Consider the following 12,097-nt stretch of genomic DNA (forward strand, 5'->3'; position numbering starts at 1 on the left):
TGTGATCTTTTAATCCAGTCTTATTGGTTGGAACCTTTTGATTGAGTGTTTCCATGGAGATGTGACTCACCCAACTGTGGGTGAGAGCTTTGATTCAATTATTTCCATGGAGATGTGACCCTGCTTATTGCAGGTGGATATTAGTTAGATCACTGGAGTCTTTTAAAAGAGCTCACGGACAGAAGGAGCTCAGAGAAGCTGAGAGAGATATTTTGGAGAGAAGCTAAGAGCTGACACAGACACAGATGCTTGGAGATGCCGGGAGATGCAACATTTGGAGTGCTAAGAGATGAATCCCAGAGTTTCATCTGGCACATTTGGAGTGCTAAGAGATGAATCCCAGAGTTTGCCCCAGAGAAGCTGAGAGAGGACCCCCAGATGCCTAGAGAGAAAGATGCTGGGAGAATAAGCAAGGATGCACAGGAGCTGAAAGAGAGAAGATAAGAGAGAGAAGCCCAGAGACATTTTGGAGAAGGCCATTTTGAAACCAGAACCCAGGAGCAAAGGACAGCAGATGCCAGCCACATGCCCTCCCAGCTGACAGAGAACTTTTTTCAGTGAAGGTGTCTTCTTGATGCCTTAGTTTGGACACTTTTATGGCCTTAGAACTGTAAATTTGTAACCTAATAAATCCCCTTTATAAAAGCCAATCCAATTCTGGTATTTTGCAAAACAGCAGCTTTAGTAAACTGGAACAGGAAATATATGGGAATCCTGTATTTTATGCATGATTGTTCCGAAAACACACAAGTTCTTTAATAAAGTAAAAAAACCTTACCATTTGCATATGGAAAAATGTTCATTTTTTTCCTCTGAAATTAATTTTTATTACTCAAACAATACATGTGTTTTACAGCAAATCTTAGAAATATAGACAAGCAAAAACAAAAGTAAAGAAAAGTAGCTGATGGCAACATTTTAGTAGCTATTTATTATCTAGATGAATATTTATGATGGTGTTTTTATTAAACATGTAATCCTGATAAGACGGCAATAGAGTGCTAGTTCCACCACTTACTAGCTACATGACATCGGGCGGATTACTTTAACCAATCTGGGCCCCAATTTGCTTATCCATAAAATGAGAATAATATTAGTACCTACCTCATATGGGGATTAAATATATTAGTATATGCAGAGCACCTAGACTAATGCTGGCACATAATAAGCACTAAACAAATGTGAGCTTTTGTTATATAATGTTTTGCAAACTCTTATTTTATTTCATCATATATTCTCATCTCTCCATGTTATTTCATAATCTTCCACAACATAATTTTTAGTGGCTGCCAAGAATTTAATTGTAAATATATTTCATAATTCAACCAGTCTCTTATTGTTGGATATTTCAGTTGTTTACACCATTTCAACATTTTACATGATACTGTGATAAAAATACTTACAGCCAAATTTTTGCACACATCCATGACTGTTTCCTTCAGATACATTCTTACAAGAGAAATTGCTGAGTCAAATGGTTAATAGGAAACTAAGTGTCTAGAAATGTTACATGAATTTACAACCCCTTGGTAGTATGTGGAAGAAAGAGCACATGACCCTCGCCCTTGAAAACATTCAGTACTTTGCCAATTTGATAGTTTAAGAAAAGAATTTACTGTTTTTGTTTCAGTGTGCATTTCATGGGTTAATACTGAGGTAAAATGCTTTTTCATTTGTTTATGGACATTAGTGCTTTGTCCTTGACACTTACTTGCCTGTTTCAGCATTCCTCTATAGTCGAACTTCTTAAGGAGTTGTACGCATTCTCTGTCTCTACCTTCTCACAGTCCATTGACCTCTCAGCCCACTCTCCCCCAGCCCCCAGCCCCCAGCCACTGGAACTGCTCTTGTCAAGATCACCAATGACCTCTGCTTCACCAAATCCTGAGATCATTTTTCTGATCTCATTTGTCTAGAACTTTCGGTAGCAGTTGTCATCATCTACCACTTCCTCCTTGAAACACTCTCCTCTCTTGCCTTGAGATTCCACATCTTCCTGGGTTCCTTCTTACATCCTGAGCTGCTCCTTCTCAGCCTCCCCTTCTACCTGACCCCCGGTAACCCAATCCTGGGCCCTCTTTCTAGGTGATCTTAAAAACTTCCATGGCTCTAACTACCACCTGCATTGATGACACCACATTTATATCTCCAATCCAAATGTGCCCCCTGAGATCCAGACTCAAACATTCAACTTAGAGTAACATCTCTACTTATATATATCAGAAGAATCCCAAATTTAACTTGTTCTAAAACTTGTTCTAAAATTACCCCTGCATTTCCCCAATCTTCTCTATCTTGCGAATGGCACCACCATTTTTCAGAGCTACTATGCCAAAAGTCTGAGGATCATTCTTGGTTACTCTCTCTCCCTCCTATCTGGGCCTTCACATCCCACTCATAAGCAAGTACTATTACTTCTCCTTCCAAAATACATCTTGATGTGTCTACCCCGCTACATCTCTTCTATAAACCTCAGTCCAAGTCAACATCACCTAGCCCAGCCTGGACTACCACAATAATTTTCTATCTGTATCTAATCCTATGTCTATTCTTACATTCCTCCAAACTATTGTCCATACAGAGGTTGCAACACATTTTTTTAATGTAAAATTTGATCATGTTATTCCCTTGCTCATAGTCCTTCATTGGATTCCCATAATTCTTATAATAAACTCCAAACTAATTACCATGATCTAGAAGGCTCTGCATGATTTGACCTTTTCCTCATCAGTCTTATTCCTTACTATTCTCCCTGCCCCCTCCCTTATTACACTGGCCTCCTTTTTGTTCCTTGTAGCACTAAATTTCTTGCCACTCCAGGGTCTTTGTACATGCTGTTCCCTCCCACTGGAAGGCTCTTCCTACTTCCCTCCCACCCCCCTTCACCTGGTAAGCTCCATAGCATCCCAAAGGTCTTGGTTTATAGGCTATTTCTAAGAAAAGCCTTTCCTGAGCACTCCATCAAAGTAGTTTCACTCCATATTCTCTTACTCCACCCTGTTTGTTCTCGTCATAGCATTTATGACAATTTGTAATGACATATGTATTTGTTTCTTATTGATTATGTGTCTTGCATATTAAACTCTAAGATCCAGGAGAATGGGGATTATACCATTTTATTCATCAGCATATACCCAGGGCTAGCACAGTGCATGGCACATAACAGGCTCTCAAGAAATATTTGTTGAATAATGGATAATTACAGAATTATTCACAATAGGCAAAAGGTAAAAATAACCCAAGCGTTCACTGACGGATGGATAAACACAATGTGGTATATCCATACAATGAAATACTATTAAGCTGTAAAAAGGAATGAGGTTCTGATACATTCTATGACATGGATGAAACTTGAGAGCATTATGTTGAGTGCAATAAGCCAGATGCAAAACGACAAATACTGTATGATTCCACTTATATGAAATATCTAGAATAAGCAAATTCATAGCAAAAGAACCTGATTACTGGTTACCAAAGGCTGGAGGAGGGGAATATGGGGATTTATTGCTTAATAAATACAGAATTTCTGTTTGGAGTCATGAAAACATTTTATTAATGGATGGTAGTAATGATAACACAACATTGTTAGTGTAATTCTATTTTAGGTGTCAAATTTAGGCTGGACTTCCCATTCTAAGAGTCTATAGACAGCCAACCACTTTTTCTTATTTCTGGTACTTTAACATTTTTTAATGCATTTTTTATTGTGAACTTTAACATATATACATAACAGTGATAACTCTCAAAGTACGATTTAACAGTCAGAGAGCACATTTCAAGGAATATCATGGGTCACAGTTCCATAACTTCAGCTATTTCCATTATTGTAAAATATAACATACATACAGAAAGGTGTTAACTTTTGATGTACAGCTCAAAAGCAGTTATATAGGTAGTTTCAAAAAATTGTTATGGGCTACAGTTCCACCATTTCAGTTCTTTCCTTATTATAAAATATAGGGTATATACAGTAAGGTGAAGACTTTCAAAGCACAATTCAATGAGTAGCTATAGAGAAAATTTCAAAGGATATTGTATGTTACAGTCCCACCATGTCATTTACCTCATTCCAGCTATTCCAACACCCCAGCATCTAAATATATATATATATATTAACATTTTTTTATATTTTCATCTTAAACCATTTGTTTTGCTGTATGACATAACATTTAACTTGCACTGATATTTATTCAATATTCCTTTCATTTACTGCTGATTTGAAATCTCACATGTATCATATATTTTTATAAATATTGGGGTATATTTCTGCAATTTTTAGAATGTTCCCTTTATTTTTCTGCCTATCCCTGCACCAGTACCATTTATTTAAAATAAATTCTTTATTTAAAGAATTTTCAAGGATAATATTGGCTACACACAAGTTTTCAAAAAATTTTAGCTATTTTCACCCATTTATTTTCTTTCCAGATAAACTTAAAGAAAAATAAATACCAGTGGAATTTTAATTGAAATTATATTCGGTTTGTAGTTTAATTGGGAGGAAATGGAAATCTCCACCTCATTAAGTCTTCCCTTTCAGGAACATGGCTCATCTCTCCATTTAAATATTTTTATTAATGATTCTTAATAAAAAATTGTAGTTTTTATGTTCCAATCCCACTCACTTCTTTTTGGGTCAACCTGTAGTAGACCCAGCCAGTGTCCCAAGCACTCAACACCCTTGGCAATCCAATGTACTTGTCAGGGGTTGTTCCTGCGCATCCCCGAGAGTCCGTGAGTGCTCTTCTCTGGCCAGTTGGCCAGTTGGCAGGACAGGATGGAAATCTGGAGTTTATGCCTCTAGAAATAGCCTTTGACCAATAACAAGGAGAGTTGGTGGATGAACACTCCAGCTTCCCCTACCTTCTGTTGGACTGACTCTAAAGTATGCCCCATATTGTCTTCCAGAGGGTATCCAGTGGTGTGACACTGTATTTGTCCCCAGGAGTAACTGGCTTGATGATGATGCACCCTCTATTGACTCACTTCCTTTCCCCATCTCACACCTTCATTCCTTGACTGTGTTTTCAGGGATCACTTTTTTTTTTTTTTAAGGGAGGCGGTGTGGGGGTCACTCTTAAATAAACTCTTAAATAAACAACTTGAATGCTCATCGTTGTCTCATGGTCAACTTCTGGGGAAACCCAAACCAAAATATAACCTCTGCTTATTTTTGGTTGCTATCACACACAGGAATTTTTAAAATTATAATGTCCAAGTGGATATATAAGAAAGTTATTGATTTTTGACTGTGGTAGAGATATATGTGCATAAAACAACATATTTAAAAGCAAACTTTTAGCATGAAAGAATTTTAGTACTATAAAATTGCTTTACACATATACTCTTATATGGTGCAAATTTCTGTATATATTATGTATCTGTACAGATAGAGTGTATAGTGTTGCATGCACAACACCCATGTATACAACTGACTATATAATCCTTACTTAGGGGCAATTTGGGGAATTTTCAAGGATGATGTTGACTATGCACAACTTTCATCTTACTGTTAGGATCTGGTCTCAAGATTTTTGGTAACTGGCTCCCTTACTGAATTCACTTACCAGTTTTAATAGGGTTTCAATTGATTTTCTTGGTCCTTCCAGGTAGACAATCACATCAACAAGAAATAATAAGAATTTTGTCTCCTTTTCATTATTTATACATGTGGTTTCTTCTTCTTGCCCTATTACATTTATCAGAATTTCCAGAATAATTTTAAATTTTAGTAGTGAAAGGGATGTCTTTATATTATTTCAGATTTGAACAGAAACGGAATGTTTCTTCTTCTGTTGAGATAGGGAGAGATTGAGACAGAGAGAGGAGAGAGAAAGAGAGAGAGAGACAGAGAGAAAGAGAGAGACAGAGACAGACTGTGTGTGTTTGGGGGATGCATCCAACTTATAAAAAAATTCATTAAAATAAATGATAAATCAAATGCAAGATGTAATAAATTTCAGTTTTACCCCAGTAGAAAATATTTTCCAATTTTTCAATAAGCCATTCTTAGTAAACCTGACTCTCTCCATTTAAGATGAGTATTATTTTAAAGCTCATCAATAATTTGTCCATTTGAGATCTCCTCTGGCTGCTCTATTTTCATTGTACTTCTGATTCCATGGATCATATAGGAAGTATACCTTCCTCAGATTGTTTGGGGACCTTCAAAGTTCAGGGTAGTGGACCTTGATTTGTAAGCTGGGAAAATTAAACCCTCTAATAGGTAACAGGGAACCCAGCTTCCATACTCTCACTTAGCAAATTCACACATCTCAGGGAACTATTTCTTCTCTTGTGGGTTCTGACAGTCAGACCCAGATATGTCCACATAAATTTATTGCATTTGAGCAATACAAAAATTTAAGATAATTTTAAAATTTGTGAGTACTATCAGATATCCTACTCTAAATTTCATTTTGGATGTTGCTTTACGGACAAGGCCAGGGTTTTGCTGTGTTTATTTAATACCTAGCAATACTCAAGACAGACACTTGAAGGGCAAGAGTTGCTATTTTGCCAGGGCACAGGTCAAATCATGCTAATATAAGTTATCATCATCTGTTGATGGTAGGTAAGAGGCAAACCACTTCCTTGAGGCATCCTAGATGTAAATTTTTATTCCTTAGAAACTAAAATTCTATTCCTCATGGATAAATTTTGAAAATTCCTCAATCCACCTTACTATTTCCCTACCCTCTATTTTCCCCAGATTAGTAAACGCAGATTGCAGGCTAGTTGTGATAAAATGGAAGATGGTGGGGGAGAGGGATAAACACTGTCTACCAGGTCCCCCCAAATGGGTCATTTTAAGCCACAATCAATTGCAAGTACCTTAATTTACTTAACTAGTCTCCCATGGTGAGCATTTAAGATGATACCAATCATTTGTGTTTTGCCAGGGAACAGAATCAGGACTAGAAGGAAGAAATTCCTGTTAAATGAGCAGCAACACAGAGGAAGAGAACACTGAGGTTGACAGAGATATGGGTGGACAATTGTAGTGGGCATGTGTCATTTTAAAATTCTGGCCCAGCATCCCACCTCCCTGCCTATTTGGGAATAGTCACACTATCTGAGTTGGTTGGGGGCAAGAACCATTTTCTAAGAAGCCAAAGGAAGCCAGATATGTGTCCTCCTCCTCTGTTGCTTTCCGCCTCCCCTACCTATGACAGCTAGGGCATGGCCAGCTACTGGATGCTGCCACCCAGGAATCTGAATCTTCAGCAAGTGGGACAAGGATGAAGGGACAGCTTAGAACCCACAACCAGTGGCACCCCTGGGCAGGGGCTGAAGTCTCTGGCAGTGCGGGTACACGAGTAGAGGCATCCCAACCAGTCCTGGGATGTGCCCTGGGTAGAGAGTCATGATTTTTGCTTATTTTCTGAGTCTGGTGCTCAAGTCTTCTTTTAGCTACCCTATACCCTTCTAACAAATTTCTTTTCTGCCTTAATTAGTTTCTAATATATCAGTCAAGAACCTTGACTGATACAATGATATTCTCTTCCTTCCATTCACTTTTCTCCTTGACAACTTGACAGAATATTTGAACCCTTGAAAGTGGCAAGATAAATGTTATAAATCCATGTCTCATACATATATAAATCACTAAAACTCATTGGAAAGCAGACACTCTCTTTTTTTCTGTAGGAATACAATGTGCTAGGACCAGAAAAAAATCATTGAGGGACACACTCTAGGAGCTCTCCCAGATCACAAAAATTTAACTGCTGGCCTCATGGTGTGATCTTAAATGTCTCTCTAGGTGTGGCAAGTCAGGCTCTCCTAACCCAAAGAAGACCAGGCTACCCAGCCTGTCCCTCCAAACGGGGGAGCCGTAGGCTTTCCAATCCAGCTACCTGTACCAGGGAGGAGCTTTCCAATGGGCCAGCCACACAGGAGGAGTCTTAAACACGATCACTGCATAGAATTGAGCCAGGAAGTACATGAGAGTGGGAGGTATAGACAGGATGTGAATGAAAGGGACAAGCCACCTTATGAAAAAAGAGCCCCTCTTGTTAGACTCTTGCTAGAGCCCCTGTAGGAGATGTGTTGTAAGATAACTGCATGGAATTACAAGTGCTTTCATCTAGACCCTTGAGGTTGATTAAGTCCCATTTCCAGACACTTGAACCATGCCAGATAATAACCCAGACCTCCCTTGGGGAGTCAGGAAAAGAATCAAAAGAAGACCAGCTTCAATCACCACCACCCTCCTACCCTGCCTGTGGTCTGGTTGGAACAAGCCTCTTTTTTTCTATAGGTCCAGCCTCTCCTGACAGGCCTGGCTTGCCCAGCACTGACCCTCACACACTGGGAGCATCGCATAGACGTCCAGTGGATCTGGGTTCTAAAACTGTGTTCAGAATTAACTCCTCTCTAGTCAGCCCATGTTTCACCTTTTTAAGAGGGCAAGAGCTGGAGAGTCACACACCAAAAAGGTTCTATGACCCTGCCAGGAGGAGCAATTGCTCACGCTGGACAAAATTCAGTAAGACAGAAGCTGAAAGAAAAGTAGTGCCAGAATCCCAGCTTCGGACGCTCGGCTGGGCCTCTTCGAAAGGCAGGTTCAACACAACCTGCCCGTCCCCACAAGCTCAGGCTGAGGTGGGTATGGAGAGACCCGCCCAGATGTGACTTTCCTAAAACTATTTCCTGGGGCTTGTGGCAAGTTGTAGACCCAATATGTCCTAAATCTATTGGTTGTATTTTGAAGATGGTGGTTTGTAAAAAAAAAAAAAAAACAAAGGAGCTTTTTTATATGAGGATTCAATGAGATGAAGTATCAGAAACAAGAGTTTCACAGTAAACCAGGTATGCTAAGTACAGAGAGAAGGTGAGGCCTGGGATGAGTTTCCCAGTGGTCTCCCATTCTCTCAGGGAAGCTTTGTGAGAATTATTCTTACAAGCGTTGGGAGATCCACCAGAAGCTAGAAAGGTAGCTGCAGGTAGATGGGAGCAGCAGGCCTCCACCCTCCAGTTTCCTGGATATCACCACTGTGGCAATGCCCCTTCATAAGGAAAAGAAAAACAACAGAAAATAGGAGGAGGAAGAGAAAGGGGAGAATTAAGAATCAAAGGAAGGAAATGGTTTAAAGACAGTTTTGATTGTTTCTCCCAATGCAGAAAAATTCTGAAAATTCAGGAAGGTCTGAAAAATAAAATAAAGGTGACCTACAATTGGATGACTTGGAGAAAACCACTGTTAAAACTTTTGTGCATGTTCTTACATGCTCTTCTTTCTATGATAATTTATAAATAAAGATAAGTTTAAAAATAATGGGACATTATATATACAATAGATATTATATACAATGTACATATATATGCACATGCTTATTAATTTGTTCACTTTTTCCTCTTAAGAAAATGTTTCCATATAAATAAATGTCAGCATTATCATTTTAATGGCTGTAGAGTGATTTATTATAGCTGTAGCATAATTTACATACCAAATCCCCTATTAATGGACTTTCAGATTTTCCCAGTTTTTCACTATTGTAAACAATGTACAATTACTCCCTTCAAAGGTATTTCTTCACCAAATTGTTTCAATGTTTCTCAGGATTAGAATTGCTGGATCCATGGTATACATTTTTTTAAATGCTTTTCATAGGTGCTACTAAATAACCCACCAGGAATATTGTACCAATTAACACTCCCACCAGTAGTGTGTGGACATCCTTTTCTCTATAGCCTTTTATGTCTTTGATCAACTAGGTAGCTGAAAAAACTATGTCTTTGTATTGCTATCGTTACAAATGAGGTTGAACCTCTTTTCATATTTACTTGCCATTTGGGGATGCATTTCCTTTGCACATATTTTTCAGTTGGAGTGCTTATCTTTATTTTCTTGTTGATTATGTGATAATAAGGCAAGAAAATATTTTAAGTAATAAAGTTAAAAATAAGAGAAATGTTACTTTAAAAGGAAGAGAATAAGAAACTCGGGTGAGATAAAATAAAGAAAGCCAGGATAGAAAGAGGAAATTTTAGATGCAAGAAATGGAAAAAATAAAATAACCAATACCAATCAAATCAAAGAGATGTTCTAGAACAATGCCTGTGTTCTAATTTGTATTATTGAAGCTGTCCATAAAAGAAACAAGAGAACAAAATCAAGGAAAGGGTGTGTGGATATAGAGGACAATATCACTTGCCTCAGGAGGTCAGAGATGGGGTTGAGGATCTTTAACTGAGTGCTCTGTAGAGACCTGCACAGTGGATTAAAATGGGACTAGTATCCAATATTTTTTTTTTTTTTTTTTTTTTTGCAGAACTCTATACACTTGTTCAGACCATTAGCAAATCCTCCTGAGGAGGCCAAATCCACTAAAAGCTACATTTAAAAGGGGCAGCAGATATAAAGGTAGGGAAGGGAAGTATTACAAAATCAGGATGAAGTCTTGATCTGTGAGGTCATTTTAATCGCATTGTCTCTTTTTGTCCACTAATTAGATCAAGAAGCTATTAGAATTGCAGACATTAAAAAGTGGCTCCTCTTGAAGAAGTCGTAATGTGATGCCTTAACCCCAACTGTCGAAGATTTCACATTTTTTCATGCTACGTCTTTGAAATCCAATGTGTCTTTTACACTCACAGCACATCTCAATTTGCACTAGCCACATTTCAAGTACTCAAGTACATTTCAAGTACTCCATACCTATGTATGGTTAGTAACTACTGCACTCCACAGCCCAGCGGTTCTCACAATGTTCTCTCCAGAATGGCAGCATCAGCATCACCTGGGAACTTCTTAGAAGTGCAAATTCTTGAGCCCCATTCCGAACCTACTGAATCAGACCCTCTGCGGGTGAGGTCCAGCAATCCAATCTTCGTAAAGGAGCCTTACCAAGCTCCTTCTGATGCAGGCTAACGTTTGAGAACTGTTGTTCTAGACAACTGCCTCTCCATTGTAATCCAAATAAATCTAGGACAGCCATGGCAGGCCAAGCACTGAAGAGGAGCCCCTTGTCTTCACATAAGCCATTTTCAGTGTTTAAGGTTGGCATCCTCTTGCCTGGAAATCTTCAATACCATTTCTTGGAACTATGTAATGAATTACACAGGGTTTAATTTATGATTTTGATTAAGGAAAAGGAAAAAACAACCACCACCACCAGTACCACCTTGTACTATCACCAAGAGTTAGTTACTCTTTTCTTCAGTTTCTTCATCCATAAAATGGGGATAGTTTAATTAATGTTAGAACTCTTTCAAAAAGTACCATGTACAAAAAGAAAGTCAGCAAAAGTGAATGATTCTTTTTAAATGTATATTAACATTTTTTGCAGGCAATGAGAGGTAACATTATAGATTTTTAGCATAGAATCAGAAGCTGATTCACTTATATCTCTTAGACTAGATTTGGTAAGGGAGGAGGATGGGGTTCTTGCCAAAATCATTAAGGAGAATGACTCTAAGCATGCCTTGAAACAGAACTTTCAGTAAACAGGAATCACCTATAAAGAAAATCAGGAAGCCAAAGTGTTTCTTTTTATGAAGTTACTTCCTGCCATAGAAAAGCTGGATAGGAAATAAAGACTGATGCACTCCTAACTGTACTAAACCAGCAATTATTTCTTCAAGGAAAATCTGAGCAAAAGCTCAGATTCAGTGTAGGAAAAAACCTGAAAAGTTTGAATGTCATGGGAAACCAAAGACAACCACTGGCTACAAGTAACCATGATTTTAGGGGGAAAAAAACGTACACACAGAAATCTCTACCTGTGATTGTGGGTTCCTTAAACCCCCTCCCTAGCCTCCACTTCAATAATCCTTTTTCGAGACTTTTTCTTGAAAATAAATACATACGTGTACCCACGGAATTAATTCCTAACTTTCTGACATTTTGTTATCACTATTCATTGTGCATTTCCAGGGTCCATCTGCTTTTCCAGGTTTTTGTGGTGGGACTCTACCTTGCTCCGTACTCACTTCAGTTTGATCAAAAGGCACGCAGCTATTGCCACCCTAAACACTTTCCCGTTTTATCCTCCCACCCTCAGATAAAAAGACACGAGAAACGCCAAGGCACTTCCTTTTCGAGGCGGGTGCCCATGGTTTGGGGAATGGCAGACGGACTGCAGCTCACATT

This window comes from Choloepus didactylus, chromosome 7 (assembly GCF_015220235.1).
Source record: "Choloepus didactylus isolate mChoDid1 chromosome 7, mChoDid1.pri, whole genome shotgun sequence".
In the NCBI taxonomy this organism is placed as follows: domain Eukaryota; kingdom Metazoa; phylum Chordata; class Mammalia; order Pilosa; family Megalonychidae; genus Choloepus; species Choloepus didactylus.